This window comes from Mirounga leonina, unplaced genomic scaffold (genome assembly GCF_011800145.1).
Source record: "Mirounga leonina isolate KUSES-001 unplaced genomic scaffold, KU_Mleo_1.0 Mir_173, whole genome shotgun sequence".
Classification (NCBI taxonomy): domain Eukaryota; kingdom Metazoa; phylum Chordata; class Mammalia; order Carnivora; family Phocidae; genus Mirounga; species Mirounga leonina.
This window is the reverse complement of record NW_023270447.1, coordinates 46,658,421-46,685,278: the sequence shown is the minus strand read 5'-3', so window position 1 is coordinate 46,685,278 and position 26,858 is coordinate 46,658,421. Positions and strand designations below refer to the sequence as shown.

The following is a 26,858-nucleotide window of genomic DNA, read 5'->3' as shown; positions in this document are numbered from 1 at the left end:
ACCTGTGCCGAGCCCTGGATCAGGTTCCTGTGGGTCCTTGATAAATTATTAAATGGAATACAGTCACATTAAGGCAAGAATAAGATGAAATGGCTTTCACCTGGAGAGTGGAAGTTCATGGTTCCTTAAGCAACAGGTTAATAAGCAGTATCTGGTTCTTCTACGTAGTTCACGGACTTCCAGAGCAGGGTAGTGTGCTCATCAGTCCACGAATATGTCTGACTTGTTCATCTTTATGTGTTCAGGATCTAACACAATGCCTGAGAAGTTGTAAACAGCCAGTAACACATGTGGGTTGGTTGACTGGTAGATAATACTGAGTTATAGGCAAGGGTGTTTCTCTCCCTTTTCAATGTCAGCAGTGTGTGCTTTTGATTAGAATGGCATGATTTTGGTTTCAGAGAGCAGGCACAGAAAGAACTTGTGGTCTAGATAGATAGGGTGTTTTCCTGTACCCTCATAATCCTGACATCCTGTACCACGTTTGATGCCAGGGAATCTTTCTCCATCATGCTTTTTCAATGCTTATGCTTTTTCAATTTGTTTCACCCATCCACTTCCACCCAGGTGCCGAGCACTGGGCTTGGACCACTGCACACTGAAAGACGGACTGTACCTGCGGGGGCTCCTGGTTCAGTTTCCCAGACCTCCCGAAGGGACGAACCAGAGCACCCTTTTTCACTTCTGGCGAGCACTTGCTGTGCCCTATACGGCACCTGCTATGTCTAGATACTCAGAAGGTGTTGGTTGAATTGTACTGGGAGGAATACAGGCTATTACAGGACCGCCCCCCCACCCCTTTTCCTAAATCAGAGACGTTCAGTGATAGGAATTTTACCCCTCGAAGCTTTGGCTGAGGCTTTTTATTCTTTTTAATGCTCATCGGTTAGTGAGTTTCCCTTGTATTTTCCACAAGGAAGTTCTTTATGTGGAAAGGTAGAATAAGGGCTTTGGATTCTTTAAGGGCTAAGCGTAGGGGCCAGTGGTGTCTGGGAAGGCACAGGAAGGGGCTTCTCCAGCAACTGAGAGATAGTCAAGATGGTAACTTTGACCAAGTTTTATCCTTTGTGTACTTTCTGATACTTCCTCCTCTCCCCTTTCAGCCAATTCAGGGTTAAGGTATCTGGGAAGGAGAGGAGGCCTGGAACGGAGCCTTCCTCTTGCTTCTCACCCTGCCTGTGCCCTCCGCAACCCCGAAGGTCTTAGAAAGATCATCCACCATCCAGCCGCATGGTCACTAAAGATATGTACCAAGTGCTTGCAATCCTGCCAGTTACTGGTCTAGGCACTTGAGGGGTTATGGCAGTGAACAGAGCCGACAAAGCCCCACTCCTTCTGGAGAGAAAATTCTGGTGGTTCTTTCCTGGCTTGCATGTTCGTTGCTTTATAATACTGGTTGGAGACAACTGTTGTTGTGATATTATAAATAAGGGCTCTGAACATGGAGTCTGAAGATCTGGGTGTAAATTCTTACTCTCTCCACCTGTGTACGTTGGGCCACATATCCTACCTCTTCGCTCCTGTGTTTCCTCTTCTGCATTAAGAGAGAGCAATGCCTCCCCCCCCCCCACCCCCCTTGCCAGGTTATTAAGAGAGCCGATGATGTGAGTAGGTAAAGCAGCCAACATAGTAGCTGGCCTATGGTAGGCACGTTATTATGAGGCATCTCTCTTTGGTTTTCTCACTCTGGAATCACAATGCCTGACACAAAGAGCTTTTACATTGGAAGTTCTCTGAGTTACTATTATAGTAAGAAGTGTACTAGGAGAGCTGTCTTCTTTTTGGATAGGCAGTTGGAGAAGAACCTCAGGCTTCTGGACTCTGTCTGCCTTCCCCGAATGTGCCCTAATTCTCCTTGCTGGGCACTTGGTGACAGAATGCAGGATTCACTGCTTTAGATTCTGTATAGGTGGAGGTCAGAAGCAATCTCAAGAAATGGGTAGATGAACTCCATGCTAAGAAGTTGCTGAATGTCAGGTTAAGAACCCAGCTTTGGAGGTCAGAATTGGAGGCCATGCAAGCCTCCTGCAAACAGGCCCTGACAGTTATGGCCCCTTCAAGTGCTGACCTAGCATGACCTACCTTGGACCCTACATTCTGACTGATAGGAGGGGTCAGCACTCTGCTTTGGAGAAATCTCCCTGGGCTCTCATTCTCAAGGGAGCCTGGGACAGGAGGATAAAGATCAAAGAGGCAAGTAAAATTAACCCATGCTTTTTCCAGTTTGGAAAAAGAGGAGGAAGGACTTTGTGGGAATAAAAATCAAAGATTAAAGAACATTTTGTTCTTAAGGTGCTGGTTAGTAAGTTCTCCAACAGACAGCCAGAAGATAGGAGTAGCTTTGTTTGCTCTTTGTGGGGCTGGTTCTGACCAGAGCTCCTGCTGCTGATATTTTTCTAGCTTATAAAAATAGTATTAACTTTGTTCCAGGTCTGTTCTTGGCTCCAGCACCCCAACTGTCCTGAAAGGCAGTAACAACCCGATTTCTGTCTCAGGCTCCCTTCTCTTGGTTGTTCTAAATTTATCAAACTCCTGATTATCCCTCAAATCTTGACTCCAGTGCCACCTCCTCTGGGAGCCTTCCCTGACTCCCTCGAGCTGACTTAAGCAATCCTTCCTCTGTTCCTGTGTATCTTGGACTTGCTTTCCTTTTACTCTACATGTCACCAGTCTTGCAGGTGCATCATGGTCTCAATTATTAGTTGTCAGCTCTTTGAGAGAAAGTACTGTGTCATTTCATCCTTCTATCCCGGCAGCCTGCACAGGGCTTTGCACGTGGAAGACCCTTAACACATGCATGTTTAGTGACTGAGTGAATGAAAGGAATGAGTGCATCCCCTCCATGAGGGACGGATGCTACAACTGAGAGAGGCAATTATCCCTACACAGTAAGCTGTGCCTGGCTCGGTTCTTCATGAAGCCAAAGAGTTGGGTTTGGGCACTCCCTGATCCACTCCTGGATGTCTGGAAATGGGTGTCCTTTGTGTCCCATCATGTTAGCAGGTGTTGGCTAAGAGCAAACTTTGTGCCTAGGTTTAGCATTGCTCTTTGCTTCCAGATACTGGATTCTTTGCCAAGTGTTGAATTAGTTTAAATTGTTTATCTGTGTTGCAGAGTCAAACCAAAAGGAGGATATTTGAATTCCTCCCTCTCTCCTTCCCTCCCTTCCTTTCTTCCATTCTTGACTTTTCTCAGTAGCAGAAGAATTGGTTTAACCAGTATGATAAAAAGAGCTTCTGGTCCATGCCCTCCTATAGCAAAACATAGTTTATTCCAGTGAGCAGTAAAATTTGTCAGCTACCTATCTTGCCAAAATCAGTGGTCTAGAAGCAGTGCTGATTCTCAGCACAACTTTATACATCCTATTATTTTGTTCCCATTTATCAAATGAAACAATGAGGCTCACAAAGGTTACCTGACTTGCCCAAAGCCACACAGTTAATAGGTGTTAAATCATTTAAATCCATGCCTTCTGATTCCATAGCTCACATCCTAATTACTGTGCTATATGGAATGGCATATCTATTAAAATGGGATCCAGTCTACTCTTGAATTTGACTCTTAAAAATATTTTAGCAAGTAACAAATAGTAACAAAAGGATTTCAGTAAATATCTATTGATGACCAACTACTAGTTGTTGGGAGTATCAGGTGAATATGAGAGAGAATTGGACTTCTGGGAATTTCTGGTCTAGTAGAGAAAATAAACGTTCAGTAAACAATGACAATTATATGTACCAAGTTGGAGAGCTTCAGAAAAATATAGAGTATGCCCCAAATTGGGACTTGAAGAATTATAAAAGGATCTCTAGAGGACGTGGTGTCTGGTGATGTAAGCACAACATTTCTTGCCCCATTATGGTTTCTTGGTAAAGCAGAACTTATTTACTGTTTGTAACTTTTTAGCTTCAGTTAGGCTTTATTCTTTTTTTTTTCAAAGATTTTATTTATTTATTTGACAGATAGAGACACAGTGAGAGAGGGAACACAAGCAGGGGGAGTGGGAGAGGGAGAAGCAGGCTTCCCGCGGAGCAGGGAGCCCGATGCAGGGCTCGATCCCAGGACCCTGGGATCACGACCCAAGCCGAAGGCAGACGCTTAACGACTGAGCCACCCAGGTGCCCCCCAATTACGCTTTATTCTTAATAATCATACCAGCAATGACTACATCAGCATCATTAATAAAAACAAGCATTAGGGCGCCTGGGTGGCTCAGTTGGTTGAGCGACTGCCTTCGGCTCAGGTCATGGTCCTGGAGTCCCGGGATCAAGTCCCGCATCGGGCTCCCTGCTCGGCAGGAAGCCTGCTTCTCCTCTGCCCCTCCCCCCTCTCATGTGCTCTCTCTCTCTCTCTCATTCTCTCTCTCAAATAAATAAATAAAATCTTTAAAAAACAAACAAACAAACAAGCTTTAGAACCACCACTCTTATTGGCACCTCCGCTATTAGGACCATTCTTCCTTGCTCTCTCTTGCCAAGTGCTCTGCCTGACCCTTTATCTGCTTTATCTCTTGTCCCTCATAAGAATCCTACTCCGTAGAGGTTATTTCCTGTCTTATACATGAAGAAATTGAAGGCCAGAAGCAGAATACTTCCGTAATCACATAATTCGTGTCATGGCAACATCTGAGCTTGCGTTTGACTCCAAAGCTCACCTTCCGTTTCTCTAGACCAGTGGTTCTCAACCAGGGCTGATTTTAACCCCACCCCCACCCTAGGGGCACTGGGCCGTGTCTGGAGAGAGTCTTCGGTTGTCAGACTGGTGTGTGGTGGGTAGAGGCCAGGGATGCTACCAAACATCCTACAGCACTCAAGGCTGACCCACAGCAAAGAATGACCCAGCCTTTCATGTCAGTAGGGCTGAAGATGAGAGGCCTGCTATAGACCCAAATGCCCTCGCTGGTAATATTTCTCTGCACCAATTTATTTTTGTGGAAGCCAAAAAGCAGGCCAAAATAAGGGTTTTGCTCATAGATTAGTACTTTATCAACACGTATTTTGTGTAGTTAACTCTTAGGTGAAAATAGCTGGGAGGTAAGAACACAAAAGTGAGAGCGAAGAGTGGAGGGACAAGAGGATTCCTCCCCCATCTGTCTCACTGAGAGGCAGGCCTCACCAGACCTCCTGTCCTCCTGTCTGCACATCACGTACCTTCTGCCCCCTTGCCTTTTTTCCTCCTGCTGTTTGCTCTGTTTGGGGTGGCCTGTCCTCATCACCTGGACAGCCCTACTCAGGTGTCAGCACTCAGTCTAAATGTGACTTCCCCCAAAGTTGACCCCGCTCTTAGAAAAAAGTGAATCCCTCCCCATCTGCAACACTTTGCCTCTACTTCAGTGTTCCCCCCCCAAATCACGCTCACCTTTGTATGCCCATCATCCAGCGTAGAACCCAGAGTCTGTCCTCAGTAAATCAGTGAGTTGATTAACATAATAACCATGAGAGGATTTTGAAAGATCAAAAATAAAGATTGCTAAATGTGAGTGGGGGAGCCTTTAAAAACCCATAGATTCCTAGGCCCTACCCCCCTACCCATAGATTCCGAGCCTGACCATCAGGTGGGACCTGGGAAGTGGGTTATGCAGCGGAAGGGTCCCTGGGTGCCCAGAGGGGTCAGCCTGCGGGACGAGTTGGCGCTGGGCACACAGGGTCAGCAGCAGGAGTGACGTGCAACTGCCAAGTAGACAAATCAGACCAAACCAGAGCCGTGTGGAGGAGCCAGGCCCGGGCTCAGGCCAGGAGCTAGGCAGGAGGGAGCATATCCAATGGGAAAGGGAAGGTGGATCCAGAGAGGCAGGCGGTCTGTAAGAAATGGAGGGGAAAGACGAGCAGATAAAGCCATGCTGGGGAATCGGGAAGGAGAACCGCGGTGTCAGTGCCTGAGCAGATAGAGCAAGGGCAGCTCCGGGAGTTCCTGGATGTGACTCAGAGAGGGGGAGGAGGAATTTGGTAATGTGAGTTCCGAGTTTATTGTTTTAAGTTGAGGTTTGGGTTAATGAGAACCACTGCTGCCTGGGACCTTAGCAGCTGCAGGAGCCCTAGTGAGGGGCGGAGGGGGAGCTTTGGGTTTCCTGTCCCCAGGCCCCAAGGCTCTCTTGGAGTGCTGGGTTTCTCTGGGCTGGGAAGCCCTGGCCTCAGCTGGGAGATCAATCTGTCTGTGATCAGAAAGTGGGGAGGATGGTGGGGCCTCGGGGCCATGGCCAGCTCTCCCTGTCCCACCCCCCTTGTGCCCCTGCTCGGAAACGGTAACTTCTTCTGTGTGACATACCTGCTGCTGTGGATCATGAGTGGTCATAGGCTTCGAACTGAAAGGTTACTTAGAGATTTTCTATCTCAGATTTTTCACTTTGCAGATGAGAAAGTCGAGGCCCAGAAAACCGGTGAGTCATCCAAGGTCAGTCCAGCAAGTTACTGTCAGAGTTGAAGTTAGAAACTGGGCCTCCTCATTCATCTGTCAGTGCCTCTTCCCCTGTTAGGCTGCACTGTCTCCAAATTAGGAAAAGGGAATGATTCCACGTGTCGGGGGCTCTTACTAGACCAGGAGAAGAATGGGGTATGCACACGGTTTGTGTGCGTGCGTGTGTGCATACAGACATAGACAATTGTATATGCATCACATGTATACGTACATGCTTGTGTATGTGTGTGTGTGTGTACATCCACGCGCACACGTGTGTGTGTATTGTATGTGTGTGTAGATGTTACTCCATTTTACACATTCTGTCCCACTGAATGCCACAGTCAGTATTATGGCGGGCTGTTAAGTAAGTAAACCCGTTGTCCTCAGCCGTGTATGAACAAGCTGCTTTGTTTGGCTGTCACAACCTGCCCTAAGTCTCCATCAAAAGCTGGTAATAATAAAAACACCTGGTATTCAGTTTCCTTGTGACGAGCCCAAAGTAGTTATTTTTATTTCACCTACCACTTAATAAACACCTACTCTGTGCCAAGTGTTGGGCTTGCCACTTTAACAGCACCATCGGCTCCCAGCCTCACTGTGAGCTACCCCTGTTTTCTGATTTTAGCGTAAGGAAATCAAAGTGCAATAACTTCCTCCAGGGGACATTTTAATAAATGATGAAGTTGGGTTGTAGGTCCAAGGCTTTCTGACTCGGCGGCCTGTGAGCTTTGTCCTGCCCGCCCTGGCGTCCTTATATTAGCCTGTGCTTACAGGGACATAGGTATCTGTAACAAAAGACAGAGCTTCTGTGTAACATTCGGCTGGGCCGCTGTGTTTCTGGATCCACTCTGTGGTTGAGAAAGCTGAGGCCCAGAATGGGGACGTGACTTAGTAATGAATACTTAAAGCAGCACAGGTTTCCAGGACTATCAGCCGTGGGGAATAAGACCAGGCTTACTCGACCGGCCTTGCCATTTTTTGACTGCATCCTGGGGAGATCAGTAATATTAAAGAGGGTGTTAATTTTGTTAACTTTGTTGACTAATGTCAAAACTAATCTCATCTGTGGGGTAACTTGCCATTTTGAAACGACCACCTGGTATTTTTGCCTCCTTTACTCATTGAGCAAACGGTCATCCTGGAAGTGAAGGGATTTGCCTAAGGTTACAGGATCAGAGACTCAGCCCTGATCTGTGGGTTTCTTCCTGTGACTTCACATTGGCTTTGGTGCAGCCTTTGCATCAAACAAGGGAGCAAGTACTACTTAGTAAATGGAGCAGAATGTCTTGACCCAACAAGAGTGCCTATGCCCAGAGCCCCCAACTGTAAGCAGATCTCTACCAGCTCATTATCTGGTTGTCAGAAATTTCCATTTGTTCTCCCATGTATTAATAGATGACTGAAAAGATGAGTTGCTGTTTTCCTTTGCTGAGCTTGGGAACAAAAACAACACACACAAGAGCCCAGCCCCAGGTTTGGACACTGCCAACCACCTGTTAGGAGGACGTCCCATTCTGAGTTCTAAGGTAGAAGACCGCTGGAAAAGTGTTTGTTTGGGGGCCCAGTGTCTAATACTGCACTCGCGTCACTGGTGACAAGAGTAGGCTTACCCCAAAGGCCCACTGTTTTTCATGGCACAGGAACTGAACACCTGGCGCTTCACGTCCATATAACATTTCGGAGCGCCAGTGTTTACTTTAGGACTTGCACATCAGCAGCTGTTGGTGGGAAAATGCTCATCTCCAGCTAGCACCCCTCAGTGGCAGCCTCCCATCTGAGCTGCTGCTTGCTTCCTTATCATGGGCCCACAGGCCTGGCTACTTTCCTCCTTCCAGTTTTCTCTTGGCCATGCATTCATAGAAGTCAGTAGAAAGAGTAAAGAGAAATAATTTTTGATTTCCCCACACTGGGGATCTTGAGGATTGCCTCATGGCACCCCGCAGCCAGTGTAGATGTCTGGAAAAACGAAGAAGGAAACTTCCTTGAAATATAGAAAAATTGCACTAGTCTCCAGTTACATTACTCAACAGCATGCCCCCCCGCCCAGCTTTACATAACCTTAGCCTTTATCATGCTCTGGACTGTGACTCTGATGTAAGAATTTGGCTTCTGAAGGGACGCCTGCGTGGGGCAGTCCGTTAAGCGTCTGACTCTTGGTTTCGGCTGAGGTCATGATCTCGGGGTTGTGAGATCGAGCCCCACGTTGGGTTCCATGTTCAGTGTGGACTCTGCTTGAGATTCTCTCTCCCTCTCCCTCTGTTCCTACCACTCATGCTCACTCTTTCTCTCTAAAATAAATAGATAAATCTTAAAAAAGAAAAAAAAGAATTTGGCTTCTGAAGACAATGCAAATGAAAGATCTGGAGGTAACCTAGCATAGTAGTTAAGAACACATGACTGATTCAAATCCTGGTGCCACTTGTTGTATGTGTGACCTTGGGAAGCCACCTGACGTGCTGTGCCTCACTTTCCCCATCTGTGGAATGGAAACAATAATAGTACCTACCTCACAGAGTTGTTTCAGGAGTAAATGGGCTCATACCGGCAAAGCACTTAGAGCAATGTGTAGCAGTTCTGTGTATATTTAGCTATGATTGATGTGATCGCAACATATTTACAGGGTGAATGATAGCAGTGAGCAAGGAAATTCAAAGATTGATTCGTTTATTTAACACATATGTGATATCTTCCTATTATGTGTCAGGTATCATTTATAGGTATGTTGGATATAGTGGTGAACAAAGACAAGTTCCTATTCTCCTAGAGCTTTTATCTGCTGGAGGACTTTCTCAAGCCCCATATAAACGTATATGTGCATATTTTATGTGTTGCAAGCATATCTGTGCACACACGTGTTCATATACATGTGCATGTTTTTGTTCCATATCTACGCACACATGTGTATTGTGCATGTGTATGTGTGTGCACATGTTCATAAGTGTGCCTGTGTATGTGTGTGTTTGCATATATGTATTTATGCGTGTACAAATGTTCATGTGTATGCATGCGTCTGCTTATATGTGTGTGTACTTTGTATGTGAGTATGTATGTGTTTGTGTGTGTGTGTGCGTGTGTGTGTATATCAGGCACTGCCAAGTGTTATGAAGAAAAGGTTTATATAGAGCGATGGAAAGTATCAGGAGTTGCTAGTTTAGTCCAGAGTGGTGACCTTGGGGAAACAGACCTCAATATAGTGAGGGAACATTTCATGGCATAAGAAAGAAGGTAGAGACGCATTCAATTGGCAAATCTATCTTAGGCCCATGCTTGGCCTCAGATACTGCCCTGGGTGTGGGCAATACCAGGGTGCCGATGACTCAGTCCTTTCTCCGGAGGGGTCCAGCAGCTGGTGGGGAGACAGAGGCCATGCAGCACTGTGTGGACCCTGGAGTTCCCAGCTTTTCCGCTTATTAGCAAGTTACTTCACTGCTCTGTGTCTCAGACTTCTCTTCTATGAGTGGGTATCATGATGGTGCCTCCTTGGGTGGTTGTATAGATGCATTCTCCTGACACATGGTGAGTGCTCATCCACTGTTAGCTCTTCCACTGAGCTCGTTATAAAAGTCCTGGAATTCCAAGCCAAGGAGTTTGGATGCTGAAATTAAGTTGGATCAACTCTATCCATTCAAATAGCTTCCTCAGCACTGACAGTCATTTGAAACCATGTCAAGTGTCCTACAGCAAGTGTTTGCCTTTGGGAGTACAGCTGTGGTTTTTAATACCAATGGATGATAGTCCAAAAGAACAATATGACCAGCAAGAAAGATACCGTCTCATGTTAAGCTTAGAGCAAAAGCTCACTTCAATAGAATTAAGCAGGTATGTATTTTGCCAGGCTCTGGGGATTCAGAAATAACCCACTCCCTGCCAGGACTTTGCACTCCACCTTTGCAACTTCTCTTAACCCAACCTGCAGCATCGTAGCTGGAAGGGAAACTTGATTCCCTATCTCTGACTTCTACATCTCCAGATGATTATTCCCTCATCCACCAGGTCCAAGGCCAGGCAGTGCTCCTTTTCACCGTCTCGTACCTCCTCTGATATCCACTACTGTCTTTTGTGCAAGGAATTTTATCTCTACCCTTTTCTCTTCACTGTGTTATCTCTTCTCTGGCTTCAGATCCAAACAGAGAATGTGCAGAGTTTGCATGTGTTCACTGAAGTCTGAACTGGTGGAAATTCTCCCAGAGCCCTAAGGAGTTCTGTGCCCATACTTCGAAATGTTCCATCCTCATTCTCTCAGTGACAAGACAAACATTCGCACACCACTTCTCAGTTCCCATTTTAGTTAGCAAATACTGTTTACTGGAGATAGAGAATGGAAAATAGATGGAGAAGTGACATGAAAGAATGGGTTCTTTCAATTATTTCCAATCGTTCATAATAAATTAAATTCGTAATGCAATTAATAAAAAAAGTATTTTAATTTAAACAGAATGATTTGTAGATGTTTTTAAAAACTATCTGTCTTCTGTCTTTATTTACTTTTCAAGCGTGAGTATGCAGTCACCCCAGGAACTAGTTAGAATGCAGATTTCCCCACAGCCAGCACCATGACCAACCAAGTCTGCTCAGCAGGTGCCCCTGGGGATTGTATCCTCCCATGAGCCTGATCAGCTTTACCACTGGTTACTTAAAAGACAGCATGAGGGGCAGCCTAAACTCTAGTTGGTCACTGTCGAAAGTTGTCTGTGTATAATGCGGGAGGAGCAAAATTAAACCCAGGTTAACGGAAAGAGTATGTTTTAAAATTTTTGTTTCAAAAGCAGAGCAATGAAGAGCTCTTGGGTCTGGTACACTTCTCACAAGCGACGCACTACCTAAATGTTCACCGAGGCAGTACGTGGTATGGACGCAACGCAAGCTTGCATCCGTGTACTTTCTTGCCCTGCCATATAAAGCCAAAGATGAGACTTAACCTAGGCTCAGGCAGCAAGTCTGATGGAATTTTGAGAACCTTGGTCTGTCCGACTCCAGGTCTTACCATCATAGAGCTTTACCCAAGCCTGTGTTAACTGAATTAGCTATAGATAATATTTTTAAAAAAATTTTCAAAACAGAAAACATGGAAAATCTTTGCATCAAATGCAAAGGTCTAGGGAAAGCCTCGGCTCTTATATTTTGTGTAAGTAGTGTGGCTTGAGTCGTTGATGCGTATTGCTGCAAGCCCCTGGGCTCACTTTAGCTCCGGGAATTAAGGTGTACCAACCTGTGGCTCCCCCACTGTGAAGCCCTGAGGGGGGCCTCCTCCACCAGGATCAATAATAGGGGCAAAAACTGTACACACCTTCTAGATTCAGGCATCTCACAGCTGAAAGTTGTAAAGAAAAACCCACACAACTCAACTCTGTGAAATGTATTAAGTATGCCCGAATAATGTGGCTCTTGTTCATTCGTTGTCTGCATTACTGTGGTGTGACATGATTGCCCAGCCTAATGCATGTGGCCTGCCCGTGATTCCCCTGTGCCTGTCCATCATTACAGGTAACACACAGTAACACTGAAATGGTTGAAGACGTGGTTGCATTACTCTCTGCCCCTACTTAGACGGTGAGCTTCTTGTGGGCAATGCAGTCTGGTCCTATTCATCTTTGTAACTTCAGACCCCGGCATTTAACTCAGTAAATGAATGATTATGTACAGTAGTTAATGGGTTTGTTTATTAACAACATGCTAAGCACTATTCTAGTTACCGTGGTGAAGACAGTGATTTAACAAGATGGAGATAGCATGTGGACCAGGTTGTACAGGGATTTGAAAAAGGGGGATGTCTCAGTAGAAATAGTAAGGCAGGGGAAGGACAAAGATGCTGGTATTCATTGAATGACCTCAGTGTGACAGAAACGTGTGCTGGATCGTCTCCATGTGTAATCTTGACGTCAACTCCCACAGCTTGCTCCAGGTCATACAACCAGTAATGATAACCCCCTGAGTATCAGCTACCATGCTTCTTCAGGGAAGTGGGAGGTGTCAGCTTTAAAAATAAAACAGCCAGTTATCTGACTAGCGGAATGAGTTTTATTCGGGAATAGCAGAGGAGTTGCAATATGGGACAAGGTAACTATGGCGAACCATTGACAAGTCTGGAGAACAAAGGAGAGGAGCTCGTGTTTGTAGCAGGAAGGAGGCAATTGGGGAGGGTTGTTTTGAACAAAAGTTCACTGGAGAAGAACAAGAGTTTGAGGTGTGGTGGTTCCTCAGTGACTATAAGCGGAGGCTAGTGTGTTGTTGCTGGGGCAGGGAGGGATCTTCTTCCTTTTTCTTACAAGCGGGAGATGGAATTCCTATGTGAAAAATGGCTTCCCTTGCAAGATAATTCTTATCTTCCGTCTTTCTGCTGGTGATGCCAGCCTCAGTGAGTAGCACGTGTGTGAGAGCTCCCCCCCGCAGGGCTGCCCAACTCCATTTTTAATGGCATTTCTTTTACTTTCACAGAGGGGTAGCTTTGAACTGAACATAAGACAATAGGTATTTTCTCCACTAGAAGCGAAGAAATGTTGACTCTTCTGAATGGAGAATGTAACATAAGTGAAGGCACAGGGGCTTGGGAAATGATGAGCTTTTCGGTTTGGCCAAAATCTCTGATGTCTCTAAGGGATTCCTGTAATATGGGGCTATCAACATCAAGTAAGTGGGCATGATCAGCAGTCCTCGAGCGCCATTTTGAGAAGTTAGTCCTCCTCCCTCTTCCCCCAGACTTTGGCGAGCCATTGAAGGGAGTTTTACCCAAGTCATTTCCGGCAGGGCTTTGTGTAGTTCTATACATAGTAGTTGAGGAAGAGGAAAGAGCGCTGGAGAAAGAGTAACCTGGAATAGGGGTGTGGCAGTGGCCCTTGAAAGGAGGACAGGGAATTTGAAAAAGACAGGGAATTTGACACCTTCTTTATTTTCTAAATACATTATTAGGCAAGAGTTATTTAAAATTTTAGATTCTCTTTATATATCATCTAGCTATTACTAAATTAAATGCATGGAAGTGACTTCTTTATTTGAAATAAATTTTCTCTCGTATTTGGAAGAAGATAATAACTTGTCATTTTCAAGTCTGTAATTCAATTTCTAAGCTGGGCATTCATTAAAGTCTCTTATCTTTGGTGGAGATATCCAGTGAACTCATCCATTTAAAGCAGAGCTATGAATCCTGAAGTTAAATAAGCAAAACACTAGACCTCCAAAAGTTGAGAAGACACTTGTCTCAGAGTCCACGTACTGTAGGAAAGTCCAAGGACCATTCTCAGCTGTCACCCAGCACTGTTGACTTAGAATTTTGGTAAAATATGGCAGATTGGCAGTAAGAAATAATAGCTGGCAGGGAAAAAATAGTCTTTTTTTCCACCTTCAACCAACAGGTAACACGTCCTCACTAAGTGCCAGGTACTATGCCAGGAACTAGAGATAGGCATATGAACAAATCTAAGTCCCTGCCCTCAAGGAGCTCACATTCTAGTTGTAGAAACAAACAAGTAAACTGTCATAATATGGTGTGGGAACTGTTTGATAGAAGCATGCATGGGATATTCCAGGAGTCTAAACTCATTTTACCTGAGTGGATCGGGAAGATTTCTCCTTCACAAATGGTATTGATTTGACTTGGAAGATGAATAGGAGAGAGAAAAAAGGAATTTATCAGATAGATAAAGTAGGTATGGGGCAGGCAGGAATGTAGGGGAGAGGAGAGAGAGAGGCAGAAGAAGACAGCATGCACTAAAATCCAGAAGCATGAGAATATCTGGGCCACACAGTACTGAGATGTGTTATCCAGGATATGCATGCTGAAACAGACGGTAGGAGGTATGTGTGGGGACCAGGTTTTCAAGGGCCTTAAATGCCATTTTAAAGAATTTGGACTTTTTATCCTTAAGGTAATAGCTTTTAAGTAGAGACTTTGGAGACCATAAAGTTAATGGCTCAGGATAGGACAGCACTGAGGTAAGATATGTTGAATGCTGGGCCCAAGGCAGAACCAGTAGGAAGGGAAAAGAGGGAAAGATTTAAAAATTAAACAAAAAGAGACTGATAATCAGTGAGAAAAAGATGGTGGCTATGTCAGATACCGATATGGGAAAAATTGAATGATGGCCTTTATCCGATATAGGAAAATAAATTCCAATTGGATTATAGGCCTAATATGAAATACAAAATATGAAGTCTCTTTTTTTAAAGATTTTATTTATTTATTTGACAGAGAGAGAGACAGCGAGAGCAGGAGCACAAGCAGGGGGAGTGGGAGAGGGAGAAGCAGGCTTCCCGCCGAGCAGGGAGCCTGATGTGGGACTCGATCCCAGGACCCTGGGATCATGACCTGAGCCGAAGGCAGACGCTTAACGACTGGGCCACCCAGGCGCCCAATATGAAGTTTCTAAAAGGCAGTATTTGGGAGAAGATCTTCATGACTTTAGGATAGGTAGATGTTTCTTTAATAGGACATCAGTATAAGTACAACCATAAAGAAAAAGGTTGATAAATTGGACTATATTAAAACCAGGAAATTCTTTTCCTCAAAAGATGCCAATGAAGAGGGGAAATGGGAGCCACAAAATGAAAAATGCTATTTGCAATACATATAAGAAAGGACCTGTATCCAGAGTATAGAAAGAATTTCTACAAATTAGTAAAAAATAATAATCATAATAATAAAAATTTAAAAAACACAAACAAAAAAACCATTTCCTGCTGTGCTGACAGGAGAATGGCAAAAATTATTTGGATGTTTTTGCAGAAAAGAGGACATGCAAATGAACAATAAAATATGAAGTTTCTCCACCTCATTAGTCATTAGGAAAGTCTAAATTAGAACCAAAATAGGAGACCACTACACACCCACCATGTTGGCTAGAATTAAGAAGATTGATAATACTAAGTGTTACCGGGATATGAAGCCCCTGAGGGGCTGAAGCACTGCCACAGGGGTAGGAGTTGGTGCACCACCCTGGAGAGAGGTCGGCAGTATCTCCATATGCTCTGAGTCAGCAGTCCCACTTAGGCATCTACCCAACAGCAGTGTGCACCCCCACCCCCAAAAAAGCATGCCTGAGAATACACAGCACACCTTTATTTGTAAAAGCCAAAGACTGAAAACACCACCCAAACGCCCATCCGTAGGAGAATGAATAAATAAATGGTTGATATATTCATGCAGTGGCATCTCGCTCGGTGATAAAACTGTACAGAAATTGCTGCACACAGCAACGTGGTTGAATCTCACAAATATGGATGACAGAAGCTGGCACAAAGAAAACATCTGAATGGTTTAAAAATTAAAAATCAGGCAAATCCTATGGTCTAGACACCTAGTAGTTTTCTTTGGTCGGTGTGGTGTCTGGAAAAGGGCATGAAGGGGTGTATTTCTTCATCTGGGTAGGTGTGTTTACTTTGTGAGATTTCACTAACATGTATGTTTATTTTTTATTTATTTATTATTATTTTTTAAAGATTTTATTTATTTATTTGAGAGAGAGAGAATGAGAGAGAGCACATGACAGGGGAAGGGTCAGAGGGAGAAGCAGACTCCCTGCTGAGCAGGGAGCCCGATGCGGAACTCGATCCAGGGACAGGATCATGACCCGAGCCGAAGGCAGTCGCTTAACCAACTGAGCCACCCAGGCGCCCTAACGTGTATGTTTAAAATTTGTGGCCTTTTAAGGCATGCTATACTTCACTGATAAAGTTTATTAAAAACGTCAAAGGGAATAGAAGTTATGAAGCGTTAGCCTCATGTAGCCCTGCACCAGCCGCTGGGAATGCAGGCAGGAGAATGACCTGGTCTGGCCATCAGGAGTGGAAGGGGGTGAGGTGAGTGGTTTAATATGTAATAGGCCATCAGAAGCAATTGGATAGGCATGAACTCAGGATGCATCGGCACACAGAGGAACAACTTACAACTCAACACACTTGCTGGCCTATATTAGGTGCTTAATAAAGTTAGTTCCTCCTTCCTCCTTGGCATACTGATAAGTCATCGAGAAAGGCAGAAATAATGTTCAGAGTCCTCTTTTTCAGTGCACAGTACATGTTGGGGATAAAGGTGGTAACATTTTTCTGTTTTGGTGTCTAAACAGTGAGCTTCCCTTAGCAATGTGTTAAGTAGAATTCCAACCTCCTCGGCTGAAATGAGATCATCAGTTAATGCTCTCTCCACGTCATATTACAGGGACCTTCTCTTATATATAAAGACAAGGACTCTAAGCCCCTTCTGTCTCCACCTTGGACCATGCGCGCTATGGACTGAGTGTTTGTGGGCCCTGCCCAAATTCATATGTTGAAATTCTAAGCACAAATGTGATGGTATTAGGAAGTGTGGGGCCTTTGAGAGAAAATTCAGTCCTGAGGATGGAGCCCTTGTGAATGGGGTTGGTGCCTTTCTAAGAAGAGATGGGAGAGCTTGGTGTTTCTCTCTCTGCTGTGAGGACACAGCCAAAAGACAGCCATCTGTAAAGAAAGAAGAAGGCCGACAGCTGAACCTGCCCCTGCTGGCACCCTGGTCTCAGCTAGACGTCCAGCCACCAGAATTGTGAGAGAGAAATGTGTCTTGTTTCAGCCAGCAGTTTATGCCGTTCTGGGTTAGCAGCCGGAACGGACTTCCACACAGCCCCACGGAAAGACGACAGAATGTAAAATGAGGGAATGCCTGCTGGCCCACCAGAATGTAGGCTGTAGGTTGACAAGCAGAAGGCAGGATGTGGGGAGGACATGGATGATGAGAAGAGCGGGCTCACTTTGGGGGACGGTACCCAGGGGGCCACTGCGAGATTGGAAGGCCCTGGCCAGGTGGCATCTGCTTCACATCCTCTCACAGGTTGCTGCCTCTGGGCCACACGGAACGGGGCCTCCGAGTCCCTGCTCCAGTGTGCTCAGGAGGAAAGGGCCCTGAGCTGGCCACAGTCTGGGCTTGCCTGCGGGTGCTTTGAGGTGGCAGACCGGGAGTTACTTTTTAAATCATTGAAAAATTCTTCCCTTTGAAATACGGAGTTTCGGAAGAGAGCAGAGAGTGAACAGTAATGTGGGTATAGAGCATAGACCTAATAGAAATGTGTACCTGTGTGTACCAAAACCACCTGCACCATTCCAGCAGCCTAATGTTTGGGGAAAAGCACGATCCCTGGAGCCAGACTGAGTTACAGTCCACACCCTCACCTGCTACTCCCTGTGTGATTGCAGGTCAGTTACTTAACCTGGTAGGTCTCAGTTTTCATAAGATGGGCATCATAGCCGCGGTTGTGAGGATGAAATCAATGAATTTCCGTGAAGCGCTTGCAACAGTGCCTGGCACAGGTAGATATGACACACATATCAGCTGTGATGGTGTAAAGTGACGTAAAGAAGCGCTAAGGCTTTTGAGAATAGCTGGGGCCGACCTGGAGCGCAGGTGTGCTCAAGCCATCAGGGTGAAGAGGGAGGAGGGCTGCAGTGGAGAACCCTTGTGCCCCCGAACCCCGCACCCTGGGCGTCCTTAGCTCTTCCTGCCAGAGGCTTGTTTGTGCTTCTGTTGCAGACATTGTCAGTCTGCTGTGTTCAAGCATCCGTGGCTCCCGTGAGTTTGTAAGCTCTTTGAGGACAGTGATTGTGTTTCTGCAAGCATTGTTTCCCCTACAATGCCGAGTGTGGCACTGGACGTAGAGTAGTGCTAGATGAATGTTGCTCACATTGAATCCTACCAGGCGCGGTGGGTAGAGAACATCACTCAGGGCCTAACACATACCAGCTCTGTGCTTTCAAACCAAGGGGATATTTTTACACTTCTACTTTGAAGTCATCACTTCCCCTTTTACAGATGAGGTATCAGAGAAGCAAGGAGCTCAGCTCATTTGCCTGCGATCACACAGTGAGTCCCTGGGGTGCCTGGAAGTGTCTCCCTTTCTAGCTGTCACCCGTTACCCCCATGGAGCCTGGAACGGGCACAGAGAAAGGAGAGCCATGCTTGGCCAGGGCTGTGCTCCCAAGAAGCTGGCTTCAGGAGCAGGTGCATAGGTGGAACGGGAGGGCTGAGTCTTGATCTCTGCTGAAGCAGAGATGTTGTTTCAACTGCAGTTTTTGAAAAATGCCAGTGTATTCCTCGTGGGATTTCCCGTAATTCGTTTTTGCTCTCATCTTCCACACTATTTATTTACCTAAGCTTTTGTTCGCTTTGAAACTATTTCAGCCACATGTCATTCATTGTGTTAAAACCCTAGGCCCTTCATCCTGCTCAGATTTTTTTTTTTTTCTCCCTCTCCAGCTGCTCTGCATATCACTTTTAATTCTCTGCCACTCTGGCCTGGCTCTGGCCTGACTCCTATCCGGTGCTGAGGGTCGCCTTACACTCCCGCCCCCACTCTCCCGGGAATGGGGCTGGAGGTGTTGAATCAGGATCCAGCTTCAGGATCTCTTTTTCTTTTTTGTCTCCTTGTTGTCTGAAGCTTGGGGCAGGGGTAGATTAATCAGTCTAGGGGTGGTGGAGCCCAGTGACCCTCCCTGGGGGAAATCCTCGCCCCATAGAAACTTGGCCTGGTTTGGGCTCGCAGAGTGAATTCCAGGCTTTGAAGAATCTGTCAATGTTCAACTAACCCCACAAAACCTCTGGAAGTTTTTGATGGAACCGAAACTCCTACCAAGGGAGGAGGTTCTGAGCTTGGCATCAGAGGTTGGGGAGTGTTCGCCTGCCAAATGAGGTCTTTTTCTCTGAGATTTCAGGCCTTACCCTATAGTCCAAGTGTCCTATAGGCTGTCTGAGCAAGTCCTGTGTCCCTCCTGGTATTTTCCTGCAGCATCACGCTGGTCTGCTCTATGTCTCTGAGGGGATTATCAGGGCTGCTGGTTCCTCTCTTCACCTTAAAGGAGCCATCGGAGAATTTTATAAATGAGACCCTTTGTCCAGGGGCAAGAAGGTTGCTGAAGGAAATGTACTGTTGCTTTCTCCAGGAAGAAATGGGACACTAACATTTATGTGGCAGTTCCTATATCCCAGGCACAAAGCCACTCGCCCTCTACATAGGGTGACCAACCATTCCAGCTTGCTCGGGACTGTGGGGAGGTGTCCTGGGACCCTGGACATACAGTGCTAAAGCCAGGAAGAGTAACTCCATAAAGCACACGCCATTCTTCCCACCTTACAGCTGAGGAAACTGAGTCTCGAAGTTAGCTGAGATAAGTTAGCTTGTCGAAGGTTGCTGAGCACACTTGTGAACTCAGAATCAAATGTAGATCCATCTGATTCAGACCCAGAGCTTTACACCAACCAAGGTCTTCAGAATACAAGACTCTTGTCACCTCAGACAGTGTGGCCCAGCGACCTTTCTGTCTCGTGTTTTTGTTTTGTCTCAAGGTCTACCGGAAACTCCTTTCCCTCCCTCTCTCCTCCCCACGCCGACTGACATGACTCCTGCCTCACCTCCTTCAGTGGGTCTTCCCTGACTGCCCGAGCTAGGTCAGGGGCCAGGGCTCCATACTTCCATCAGACTTACTCAGGTCTGAGTCACAAATTGTTCCATACTGTCTTCTCAGTGTTTGCCTATATATCTCTCCCCACCTACTAGGCTGGGACCATGTAGAATAAAAGGAAACATCTTCCATCTGTAGATCTCTAACCCCTAACACAGTGCCTGGCTCATAATTGGGAGTCAGCGTATAGCTGCTGAATTAGTTTGTAAGATATCAGAAGGAAGCTGTGTGATTTAGAATCAGTTTCAGATCTATTTAAGGATTTATTTCATAAGGTACATTTCTTGTACTTGTGCCAGTCCTCTTTCTTTTGATTTCTTTATTTTAGAAAGAAAGTAATTTTCGTGTGTTAACTTGGCCATTTGCGTTGGATTTCAGCCTGACCCTTTACCCTGTCTAATGCCTACAAGTGAAAAATTGTCTTTTATGAGGTCATAGATGAGAATGTCCAAGTAGTCTGGAGGCTGTATTGAGGTTAAGAAGAAAGGAATTTCTGAAACCAAGTTTTTGCTTTGTCTTTCCTGTGGATTTCGCTAGCATTCTCTAAGGCTCAGATTTCCAAGCTATTACATATTAGTCTACCTTCGAGATTTGATCTTTCTGGCTAGAAGGGAGGGACAGAGGAGTGAGACCCAGTTCTCTGAAGGTTGGTTCTTTGTTCTTTGGCCCTCCCAGGGCTCTTGTATTTCTGATTGGTGCCAGTCATGGAAGAGTGTAGCATTTAGAAAGAAGTGAGAAATGCCACTGCCAAGTTGAATTGCAGTATGAGGAGTGCTACATGTTGTTGTGGCTTTTAGAGATAAAGACAGCTTTTGGTTTATTCTCAACAATGTTTAAAATGTTAGCCTGGATTGTTGCTGCTATCCTGGTACCTCATCTTCCTTATTCCCCGGGGCCCTGCATTATCCTGTCACCGGTTGTGTACTCAAGGACAGAAAAAAAAAAAGAAAAAAACAATGTTCCACTCAATCCAAGTAAACCCAAATAACTCAGGCAGAGCACGCACCATGCCGAACTTGAGTGTCTGCTCTCTCCTGCCAAGCCGTGCTATTAACACCCCAGACCGAGAGTTGTCAGTAGTCACAACAATAGCAAAAATATATTGAGTAAACTATGTTCCAGGCCCTGTTCTTCTCACTTCATCTGCACAGTAGCCTTATGAGTTACACATTATCATCATTCCAATTTTATCAATGAGGAAACTGAGGCACAGGAAGGGGAGGTGATCTTTAAATCAGGTAGTCCAATTCTAGAGTTCTTGTTCTTAACCGTTACACCCTAACTAGTTCAAATATCCAGTGAAGGGGCGCCTGGGTGGCTCAGATGGTTGGGCATCTGCCTTCAGCTCAGGTCATGATCTCAGGGTCCTGGGATCGAGTCCCGCATCGGGCTCCTTGCTCAGCGGGGAGCCTGCCTCTCCCTCTGTCTGCTGCTCCCCTGCTTGTACTCTCTCTCTCTCTCTCTCTGGCAAATAAATAAATAAATAAAATCTTAAAAACAAAAACAAATATCCAGTGAAAGTCTGTCCACATCTCATTTAGACGGAGACCTTCGCTGTTCTCCTTCTGGCTCTGTGGAGGGTGCGGTGTGGGGATGGGGGATGGTGGCCATGTCAAGGTGTGTGGAATTTCTTTGTAGACTTACCATGTAGGGGTTTTTGTTGTTGTTGTTGTTTTTAAAGATAAGTCTACTTCAGGATTTAGACTGGGTGAATTCTAAACCGCATTTAAAAGCCAAAGTGGTATTTCATCAAACACTAGGCTCACAGAAATCTTTTCAGCTGTTTCACTCCCCTTCTTGTGTTGGGCTTGAGATGAACCCTGTGGGCTTGCTGTGGTGGCATTATAACAATAAATCCTGAAAGGGATCTGAGTTCAGCTATGCTGAGTGTAAATCCTTAGCATTCTTGCACACAGTTGAAAAGAAAGGAACCATTTCTGTAGGCTCTTTAGGATTTAGAGTTCAGTAGACCTGCTTGTGACACCCTCTTCCCCCACTCTCCTTCTGAGGGACCTTGGACAAGTTACTTGAAACTTTGCTCTCATTTCCCCTGTTAGTAAAACAGTGTGGTAATAACTACCTCTCTGGATTGTTAGAAGAGTTAATACAGTAGTTTTGCAAAGTGTCAGGCACAAAGCCATCTCGCCATCTTGCAGTAAGCATAAGGATCCTAGGACCTTGCCTCTACCAGTGATTTAACTCTTCTAAACAAGATGTGTTGTGAGGCTCCAGTGATAATTTTACTATTACCCATGAATTGTCACTCAAACCTCTTCAGCAGTTTTCACCGTTAGTCATATTAAGATACATAGCATTTTTCCATGATTACATCTGCCACTTTTTTCTAGAAAATGCTTTGGGCTTTACTAATACCTGCCTTCCACCGCATCCATCCATTCATGTATTAAACAACAACAGTAGGGCACCTGGGTGGCTCAGTCGGTTAAGTGTCTGCCTTCGGCTCAGGTCATGATCCCAGGTTCCTGGGATCGAGTCCCTGTGTTGGGCTCCATGCTCAGCAGGGAGCCTGCTTCTCCCTCTCCCTCTCCTGCTCCCCCTGCTTGTGCTCTCTCTCTCTCTTTCTCTCTGACAAATAAATAAAATATTTTTAAAAAAGCTTAAAACAACAACAATAACACCAGCAGCAAAATTTAGTGAGCCGCTGCCCTGGCCTCAGTCTGCTCATCGTCTAGTAGAGGGAGACAGCTGTGCACACAGAGAAATCACAGATACACTGATAGACTCTGGACAGTGTCAGGGAGTGGGGTGTAAGGAGAGAGGTTCTGTTGGTTCTCCTTGGCCGGAGTACCTAGAGGGATGGGGAAAGATGTGGTCAGGGAAGACTTCTGATGAAAGAGTTGAGTCTTCAAAACATAGTCTGTGTTTGTCAGGGTGATTGTCAGGGAGGGAGTCTATTGTAGAAAGAATATTCTAAGCAGAAGGAACAGCATGAGCAAATGATCAGTGGTATGGATGAGCAAGACACAGTCAGGACTAAGTAGAAAGACTGTACAATTGTGCCAAGCACTTCCATAGGTCCTCGATTTAAGGATTCTCATTTATTGAGTACTGTTATGTTCCATATGCATCTCAATTCCCACAGCAATCTTGTTAGGTAGGTGTTGTTATTCCAGAATCTTCAGATACCGAAATTGAGGTTCTTAGAGATCAAGGCATTTGCCCAAGGGCATGTAAGTGAGAGTCAAGTCTCTCAGTCTGAGGACAACAATAACTACAGTAATAAAAACAATAAGCGGTTCATATAGTGTGGGGCATGCTCTGACCTGCACTGTATGTATCCACTGGTCACATGTGGCTATTTAAATGAAGTTGAACAAGATAGAAGCGTCAGTCCCTCACTTGCATGGTCCACATTTCAGATGCTCAGTTGCTAGGTGGGCCTGGTGACTACTATATCGGACTGTGCAGATCTAGAACATTGCCGTCATCTCAGAGCATTCTCTCTACTGGACAACACTTTACATATATTCACACATCTAGTCCTTGTAACAGTCCTAGAGGAAGATACCATTATTCAAATTGTACAGATGTGGATATTGAAACATAAAGATAAGAAACGTGAGTAAGGTCCCACGACGAATGAGTCCATGTCTTTAAGCGCAGCACTATAATGTCAACCCCATGTGTTCTAGTCTGTATAGCATGAAAGAGTATTAGAAGAGTAGAGTTCAGTGTTTTCTTGTATATAGACTAGCGTTTTGTCCTCTGTAGAGTAAATGTCTTCGATACGATTCTTACCCTTCCAAGAGCTGACTGTTGTTGGTGCAGGCCTTATAAACGTGAGGCTGGTGGTCTCCAAAGAGCCTCCTCCCCAGAGACCCTATCAACCTCTTAGTAGAACAACTCATTGGATAGAATTATCAATCTATTCATCCCCCCAAATGGCCAAATCTGTATCTAAAGATGATATAGTCTTAGGTAGTGTTCAAAACCCTCGTTCTTTTTCTCTTCAGAAAAGGTGTCTGAGGCTGTTATTTCAAGAGAATTTTTTTCAGGATGCCAACACATCTGTAGCAGCCCTTTTTATTTTCAAACACAGGGAAAAACAAAAACAAAACAAAACTATAGGCCGGGAGGCTGAAAATCCTAGTTTGAGCCCTACCTCTCCCTCTAAGTAGCTAAATAAACTTGACTGAGTTACTTCACATTTCTGAAACTCAGTTTCTTCCACTCCGACCTGGAGAGAAAATAACACATTTCTCAGGATTTTCTAAAAGCTAAATGAAGGGTACAGTGTTTGAGGATGCTTTGCAAGTTATAAAGTACTTTATATAGCTATAAAGTATGAGATAATTATAACACAAATCCTAGAACTTGAGATGATTTTTTTCCATATAATCCTTTAAAGTTTACAAAGCAGTGTGGCTTGATAAATTATAGGATGACTTACTCTTAATCATAACATTTGCAAAGTTTCTATTTTCTTTTACATAAATGTAGTAGATATTGAAAAAAAGGATGGAAGGAAAAATGGATGGTTGGTAGATAGGGGAGAGGGAAGGAGACAACACATAAGGGTAAATGGGAGAGTTGTACATGAAGTTTTAATTTTTTCTTTTTAATTTTGTTTTAAAACCTATTCCTTGGTACGAACTGTGTTCTGTGTATGTGGAGGGGTAGGAATCATTAAATAAGAGGGCTTGCATTGATTGATTGACTCCGTAAGCTTATTTTCCTGATTTTTTTTTCATTCAACAAAAATTTATTGAGCGACTACCATCAGCTGAGCATTGTGCAAGTTTCAGGAAAAATAAGATTGAATGTCTCACTTTTTTTTTTTTGGTACTTATTTCTTCAGCTGTTAATTTTGCCCTTTAAGCTTTCTGCAGAATGCCGAATAAACTGACACTTTACCAGCCCTATGAAGGGCCCCAGCAGTCTGGAGGGCTGTGCTTGACAAAATCTCGTCTTGTGAATTGTTTCCTGATGTGCACGTGCAGCCTGTGAGTCCTCTCTGGATTGTGCAGTGTATTCATTCAGAAAGGAGAAAGCTCCTCCTGCCCCTTGGTGCTTTGGGCCTCTTTTCTCAGGGAAGGCCCCTCCAAGCTCTGTGTGGCCAAAGGAAAAACGAGATACATCAGCTCTCCGCTCACAGTGGGCGTCAGCTGTGGACTGCTATGGATTGGGGTGGACATGAAGCGGGGCTAGAGAGCCTCTCCTGAGGGGAATCTGGACACGCCCTGCCTCTCGCCCGTGTTAGATGAGCCTGACCTGAGGTGACTGACATCTCAGAGCTCGAGAATGTAGGACTTAGGGAGGCGTTTTTCTGCCTTCCTGTTTCTAGGAAAGCAGACACTTTACTTGGTGTTTTGAAGAAACACCAACACACAATATTTGAAGCACAATACACAAGTCTACTGTGTACTGAGAGTATCTGAGAAGGGATCTCCATTTGTGACCCATGTCTTCACAGACACTGTGGATGTGGAGGAGCGGTCCAAACTTTGATGTAGTATGGCAGAATTGGGGCTAAAACTCAGATTTTCTGACTCTGAACCCATGGCTCTTACCAAGGTTCTGTGGTGTGCTGATACTTAAATATGTATTCCCCTTACATAAGACAATATAACATCAAAAACTGAAGGAGTGTAGAAGGAGCATGGGCTTTGGAATCGGACAGGACAAGGTCCAGTCCTGACACTCCTTCTTCTATCTGCATCATGTTCCTTGGGCATGTCACTTGAACACTCTGATCCTTTCCTTCTGCATCTGTTAAGGAGGGGGAAGAATATGGACGTTGTGGAAATTAAATGAGATAATATTTAAAGAGCTTAGCACAGTACTCAGCCTGTCTTAGATGTCTGGTACGGTTGCTAGAAAGGAAGAAAGAATACAACTGTCTCTTGAGAAATAATTCAGTTGATGTTGATGCTGATGATGGTGCTAGTGGTGAGGGTCATTCTGGTAGTGGTGATGGAGATATAGCTACCATTAATCAAACTTTTATTTTTGAAATCTCAGTATCCAAGCAACCCTATGATACTGCTGTTGTCTTCGTTTTATAGCTGGTCTTCCTGTCTCCAAATTCCACTCTTCTCCCATTACAATGCCCTACTCCTCAGATTCCAAGCCTAGATATATCAACAATGAGTCTACTGGAGAAGAAACAAGGAAACGCTAAAGACTTATTTTTTTCTCACTTTCCCATTTGAAACCCTGTGAGATAGGCTTTGCCTGTGCTTTATATATGTGGGGTCTGTAAATATGGGTCATCATCAGAAATTCCCTGAACCTATTTATAACACTGTGGGCCAGCAGTGGCTGAACCCTCTTCTGTCAGGGATCTCAGGATCAGTATCTTTAAGACCCCAGTATTTTGAGATCTACAGCGAAGTAAATATCAGCCACATGGTTATTGGGTTTTTACCTTGGAGAACAACCTAAGAACCAACAGTTTGAAATCAGGCTACCTGGATATGAATCCAAGCCCTGCTTCTTGTGAGCTGTGTGAATGTGGTTAAGTTACCCCTCATTTGTAAGCTTCAGTTTCCTCTTCTCTGAAATGAGGATGATAACAGTATCAGTCACATTCAGTGGTTGTAAGAATAAAATGAGACAGGTATGGAGAGAGCATGTGCAAAACCAACTCAGTTAATACTAGCTCATGTCTAGGGTTTCTTCCTATGAAAGCCTTTGTGCCCTGGATGGGGAGCTGTATCACTCAGGGCCCGCTTAGAAAAATCTAAACTGCCCTAAGTATTTAAAAAACAGGGAATTTAGTACAGAAAATTGGTGACCCAAATAATGAAGGCGCCAAGACGGGATATATCCCTGTGAAGCAAGCCAGCGATCAGCAAAATGGAAGCTGTTTCTACCCCTAGGCAGGAGAGACAAAGGAAGGAGGGGGTTACCAGAGTCCAAGGGTGTCAGGAGATGTCAGAGCCATGCAGCCCTGTCAGCAGAGCTGAAGTCAAACAGGAGAAGGAGACACACTCTGCTTCTCTACTTTCTGCAGCCTTCACATCTCCTGGCTGATGTTGAACTGCAGTCTGCAGGAACCCACAGTACTGAGCAGAGCAGGGGAC

General features: G+C 45.0%; 1 protein-coding gene across 22 annotated transcripts in view; it reads left to right on the top strand.

The window, feature by feature from the left end:
* FGGY (FGGY carbohydrate kinase domain containing) overlaps positions 1–26,858 on the top strand; it is a 393,096-nt gene that overhangs the window by 187,895 nt on the left and 178,343 nt on the right. Inside the window, exon 1 of one of the 22 annotated variants that reach the window (XM_035018449.1) lies at positions 5,804–5,950. The exons of the other annotated variants lie outside the window; for them this stretch is intronic. The gene's annotated coding sequence lies outside the window, so the exon portion shown is untranslated. Of the gene's footprint in view, positions 1–5,803; positions 5,951–26,858 lie in introns of those variants that run through there. 22 annotated transcript variants of the gene reach the window in all.